Here is a 6,525-nt window from a genome sequence, read left to right on the forward strand (position 1 = left end):
TCCTCTAACACAACCCACAGCAGATACAATTGCTTTCTGTTTTTCTTCACATAGCTGTGTAGAAATTGGGATTGGAAACACAGTGCAAACATAAATGCAGCTACTCTAGCAATTGCTAGGAATGATAAACATCATTTTCTAAACCAAGAGTCTCATGTAGTCTACCTGCACCAATGGAACTGTGGCAAGCTAACTTGTTTGTAAGAGTAAAATTTCCAAACCTTAAGAATTTTTTTTTAATGTTTTTTCATTTTTTAGAGAATGTGAGTGGGGGAGTAGAAGAGAGAGAGGGGAACAGAGAATCTGAAGTAGGTTCCACACTGACAGCAGTGAGCCTGATGCAGGGCTTGAATTTATGAACCATGAGATTATGACTTGAGCTGAAGTCGGACACTCAACCAACTGACCACCCAGGTTCCCCCAGAGTTCTTGATGATGTGAAACATATATAAGCAACTAATGTAGTTTCTGGAATAATGAATACTCTTAATATTGGAATCTGATTATTTCCTATACATATCACAACAACCAACACATAAGGATGTTTAATATACATGGACATAAGAATTGGTCACGTTTCAATGAAATATTATTGTGGAATAGTTTCCTAGATACTATAATAATGTCACAAGAGAATGACTTTCAAATACAATTGGATGGCCAAAAGGAAATTAATAGCCAACTCTGGAAATTTTTTAGTGTAACACATGGAACACATTCCAGTCAGAACAATAGTTCTCACAAGCTGACAAATTTTTTTTTTTTTTTTTTGCTTAATTTTCTATCCAGCAGATGTCAACGGTAATCTTACTAAGCTGACAAGGCTATTTTTCTCTATGTCCTTCCAAAGTTAATTTTTTTTCCTAACTCTGATATTTTAGACTTGAGAAATTCTCCTTAGCATTAGGTTTCAGTAGTTATTCAAAACTGTTGGTAATGTAACAATTTATGCCAGCTAAAGACAATATTTTTATAGCATGACAAAGGCCCATGATCAAACCTTTATATATCTTGGTGCATCAGCCAGACACTTGAGAGAGTTCTCCTTTAAGATATATTAGGGGTGCCTGGGTAGCTCAGTTGGTTGAGCATCTGACTGCAGCTCAGGTCATGTTATCACAGTTTATGGGTTCAAGCCCCATGTCGGGCTCTGTGCTGACAGCTCAGAGCCTGGAGCCTGCTTCAGATTCTGTGTTTCCCTCTCTCTCTGCCCCTCCTCCACTCACACTGTGTCTCTTTCTCTCTCAAAAATAAATAAACATTAAAAAAAAAAATAAGATATACCAGACATAGGGGCACCTGGGTGGCTCAGTCGGTTGAGCAACCGACTTCAGTTCAGGTTATGCAGTTGGTGAGTTTAAGCCCCTTATCAGGCTTGCTGCTGTCAGCCTGTCAGTACAGAGCCCACTTCAGATCTTCTGTCCCCCTCTCTCTACTCCTTCCTCCACTTGCACTCTCTCAAAAATAAATAAACATTAAAAAATAAGAAATATACCAGACCTATAACAAAAGAATACTAGAATCTATTAATTAAAACCAGAATGAAATATGAATTTATATCTATATCAATATTTAAGGACTTATCTAATACATAAGAGGTTTTTTTTTTTTAATGGAGGAAGAATGGAATCTGTTGATTATTACACAAAATATTCTCTATCCTTTATTATGGGAGGACTACATACCCCAACTTACTAACTTCAGTCTTACCTGGAACTTGTTCTGACCAATAAAATTTTAGTAGAAATGTGTGTTATTGATGAGTAGAAACTTTTGGAACTATCATGTCATTCTGAAATTGTTCCCTTTTTCCTCTGCCATGATAATGGAAGTGTCCTAAATAGAAATTATTCCTTCATCCTGTGTCCCAGAATGAAGACAACAAGTTGCATTTAATCCATGACAGATAGGGAACTTGAGACAAAACTTCACTCCTGTTGAAGTCACTGAGATTTAGGGGGTTATTTGAGACTGCAGCAGAATTTTGTCCGAGATGTCTGACATAGGAGCAATAGAAAAGGTTATTTATCACCACAGAAAGTGGATAAAATTAACACAGAGCACTTTGTTAATTCTAAAGCAGCACAAATTCTATACAAAGAATACAACTTCTGCCAAGTTATTAGCTTTCCTTCGTGTTCCTTTGCTCTTAAGATGGTTGATTCCATGACTTGGTTGGTATCTGCTACTATTAATCATAAAATTCTCTGTTCTCATTTTTTCTCTGCCTCCTGAAGCAACAATTCATTCAATATCCATTATGTTCAGCCCTGTGTCAGCATTTCTCTCTTCATCCTTTTATACCTTATAGGGAAAACTTAGAAGTGTAACCTTTAATGAGGCAATCACCATGTGTGAGGTTTTGACTTAACATTTTCATTATCAATACATTTTATAGTTACAAATTATGTTATGCATCTTTTTTCCATTATAGGACTCAAATGAGATTCAGAGTGGTTAAGGAAATTGAAGACAATTATATACCTGCTAAAAGAACAGAACTAAAATTTGAATTCAGTTTGTCTAAGTCCTAAAGCCTCTGATTCTTCCACTACACCATTATCATAAATGATAACATGAGAAAACTATGTAGATTATCAAATCTAATTTCCTCATTAAGCCAGAAATATGTGCAATGAAATATGCGCAATGAGAAACCAATGAATTTCAATGGACACTTTTACTTATATGTATCTTTAAGGTTTTTGACTCCTAGTTTAATGCTATACAATTGTTAAAAGTATTTGGTAAATAATTAAGTTGAAGAATTTCTTTGGAAAAATCCAGGTAATTGTGACAAAAATTAATCAATTGCCTTACAATGTAACTTATTAAAAATTTAATTTCACATGACTTATTTAATAATTATTTGGAGGCTGAACTGGTTTAATTAATATAAGCCTAGAACTGGTATTTTAATGATGAGAGGCTAATAGAGAAATTAAATGAAAAGCTTCATTTTTAGTTTTTTTTTTTTTTATTTAATTGACCTAGAGGATTCTTCTAATAAATGCTTTAAAAAATTGTTACCTCTATTAGAACTGGAGCAAAAGGACTTGCAGTGGGCTAGATAAATCCAGGCCGACTTTCTCTGAAATACATGCGAGAAGATAATCTCAACAAAAGAAATAACGAATGTTGTAAATAGTGTATGAAACACAAAGAATAAAATAAAACTACATATCTCATGTAGTAGCCACATTTTGGTGTCTTCCCATCTCAAAACTGTTTTCTCTTCTCTGGGAATTACATGGGAGCGGGTATCACATGCCCAGGTCCATTTTATATTACCCTCCCTTCTTGGCCATAAACAATGAATCAATTTTATTTTTTTTTTAATGTTTATTTAGAGGGGAGGGTAAGAGAGAGATGAAGAGAGAGAATCCCAGCAGACTTCATACTTCATACCGGCAGCACAGACCCCAATGCAGGGCTCGAACTCACAGACCATGAGATCATGACCTGAGCTGAAACCAGGAATTGGATGCTTAACTGAGCCACCCAGGTGCCCCAATGAATCCATTTTAAATCCTGATACACAATGGACCCATTACAGTCGTCCTTTAAGGAATATGTAATGTAACAGAAGCGTACAGAGATTGGGAGTTTGGAGCTAAGTCATACTGTTGATGGCAAAGCTCTTAGAATATTCATATAAACTCATGTTGCTGAGTTTAGCAAAAACCCTTTAGTTTTTCCAGTCCCAGACTTACCTCAAATGTTGATATTCTGTAAACTTATTGTTACCATGTCTGTTTTCTGGGGATTTTTTTCTAGCTTTGTTTTACTATTTAATTTAAATCTTCAGTTTTTCTATACATGAAAGAACTTTATCAACTTTAAAGCATACCTTTAATGTTTGAGCCTAATACATAATGACTGAACATGATACTTCAACATAAATGCAACCTTGGACCTCCTCACCACATTCACAGTGCTTTTATATTACATATATATGTATGTATGTATTTTTATATTTTACATTTATATGTTAATTATATATTAAAATATATATTTTATATTTTAAACATTTTCACCAAAAAAATGTTTTACATGTATTAGCATCCAGTTGACATCTGTAGCAAAATTTTATAATTAGAACAATTTATATGATAAAAGCTGATGTAATGAATGTGCTTAAACTTTCTCTATTTACTCCTGATCCCATCATGGGTGTTCATATTTTCATGATCAAATTTTAAAAATTTATATTCACAACCATAATTTCTATAATCATTTAATTCTATATTTAAGTGGCTTCAATGCTTTTTAAACCATGACTTCCTTTATCTCTGGCATCTTAGTTTTAATTTCTGATTTGTGAGGTTTCATTTTTAAGTAGTTTTGTTTTTCAAAGGTTGAAAAGTAATGTATTAAAATTTTGGTTTGGGGCATGCTGGGTGGCTCAGTCGGTTATGAGCCTGACTCTTGATTAAGGCTCAGGTCAAGACTCATAGGCATGGTATAGAGCCCCTTGCAGGGCTCTGGACTCCACGCTAGGTGTGGAGCTTGCTTAAGAGTCTCTCGGGGAGCCTGGGTGGCTCAGTCAGTTGAGCATCCGACTTCAGCTCAGTTTGATATCAGTTTGTGGGTTCAAGCTCCGTGTTGGGCTTTGTGCTGACAGCTCAGCCTGGAGCCTGCTTCGGATTCTGTGTCTCCCTCTCTCTCTGCCCCTAATCCACTCGCATTCTGTCTCCATCTCTCTCAAAAAATGAACATTAAAAAAAAGAAAAACAGATTCTCTCAACCTCTGTACCTCCCCCACTCATGCTGTCTCAGAAAAAAAAAAATGTGGAAATTCAGGAAACAAAACAGATTAACACAGGGAGGGAAGGACAAAACCTTAAGAGAGGGAGGCAAACCTTAAGACACTCTTAAATACAAAGAACAATTGAGAGTTGCTGGAGGAGTGTTGGGTACAGGTATTGGCTAAATGGGTGATAGGCACTAGTGACAGCACTTGTTGGGGTGAGCACTGGGTGTTATATGTAAGTGATGAATCATTAAATTCTGATCTTGAAAAATATTAGAAAAAAGTATAAGTGTAATACATAGTCATTTAACAATAACATAATTTAGGAGAAAATTAAAAAATAAATTTTGGTTTAAAATGAGATATTCTACATATAATAAAATGCAGACTTTAAATGCACAGTTCAGGAAGTTTGGAGAAGTTAATATACTAATGTAACTACCACTGCAATCAAGGTACAGAGTATTTTTATTACCTCAGAAAGTTCCTCAGGCTCTTTTTCAATGGCCTCCCCTGTTACACCCCTCTTTTGACACAAAAACAGTCACTGATAGTTTTGTCACCATATCACCACAGCTTACTGTTGTCTTTCCTTATGGTTCATTTAAGAACTTGTACAGCATAGGGGCCTCTGGGTGGCTTGATTTCAGCTCAGGTCACTATCACATCTCGAGATTGAGCCCTATATCAGGTTCTGCACTGCTTGGGATGCTCTCTCTTCCTTTCTCTACCCCTCCCTTGCTCACACTCTCTCAAAATAAACAAATAAACAACAAACAAAGGAATCTATGCCTTATATACTCTTTTGTGTTTGGTTTCTTTTGTTCAGTGTGATTTTTTTTTTACAATCCATCTGTATTGTTGAGTGTATCAGTGATTCATTTATTCTTGCTGCTAAGACTGATTCATGTGTTAACTTTCCTAAAAGTTACCAGTTGATGGATATCTGATTTTTTTTTTTCAGTTTGAGGCTATAATGAATATGGCTGTAATAAAAATTATTTTTAGTTACAACCATATTCATTATGTGAAATTTATGGGTCTTTATGTTAGTGTTTATGAAATTACTAACCTGTTTTCCCAAGTGATGGAACAATGTTACACTCAAAGCAGCATGAGAGATCCAATTGCTTCATATCCTCTTTGATGTTTGACACTGTAAATCTTAATTTTACCTTTTGTAGTGTGTGCAAAATGCTATGTCATCATGATTTGTGTGTGTTTTCTTGACAACTAGTAAAGTTGAAATACTATTATGTGCTTAGCTATTCTTATATCTTACTTTGGAAAGTGTTCAAGACTTTTGCCATTTTAAATAGATCAACTTTCTTATAATTAATGTATAGTAGTTGTTTATATATGCTGGACAAAAGTCCATTCTCATATAATATAAAAAAATATATAAGTAAATAACATATATGTGTTCATTTTGGGGGGGGGAGGGGATGAATAACCAGCCTATCAAATGACATTTGTTGAAAAGAGTCCTTTCTCATTGATTTCTCTTGTCATTTTGTCATATATCTATTGACTTTATATGCATTGGTCATTTCTGGACTCTAATATTTATCCTTATACCAAGACCATACTTAAATTCTGTAATTTTATTCTGTAGCATTTCAGTGCTGTTTAGTTCTGCTTTCTTGACTTTAAAGTTTACAAAAGCATTCTTCATTCAAATTTCTGTGTGCAAATATTGGCCTCTGAGTCTGCTTCTCAGGAAATGTAACCTTCGAACAACCCAGGTATTACTCAAATCTTCTGTATAGTTA

The 6,525-nt window shown here is 34.7% G+C and overlaps 1 non-coding gene across 1 annotated transcript; it reads left to right on the forward strand.

The window, feature by feature from the left end:
- Positions 1-1,065: 1,065 nt before the first annotated feature.
- Positions 1,066-1,150, forward strand: TRNAC-GCA (transfer RNA cysteine (anticodon GCA)). The gene has a single exon. It is a non-coding gene; the product is annotated as a tRNA-Cys (tRNA).
- The last annotated feature ends 5,375 nt before the right edge of the window (positions 1,151-6,525 follow it).

Source organism: Herpailurus yagouaroundi, unplaced genomic scaffold, assembly GCF_014898765.1.
Source record: "Herpailurus yagouaroundi ecotype Mexico unplaced genomic scaffold, PumYag 140, whole genome shotgun sequence".
Classification (NCBI taxonomy): Eukaryota; Metazoa; Chordata; class Mammalia; order Carnivora; family Felidae; genus Herpailurus; species Herpailurus yagouaroundi.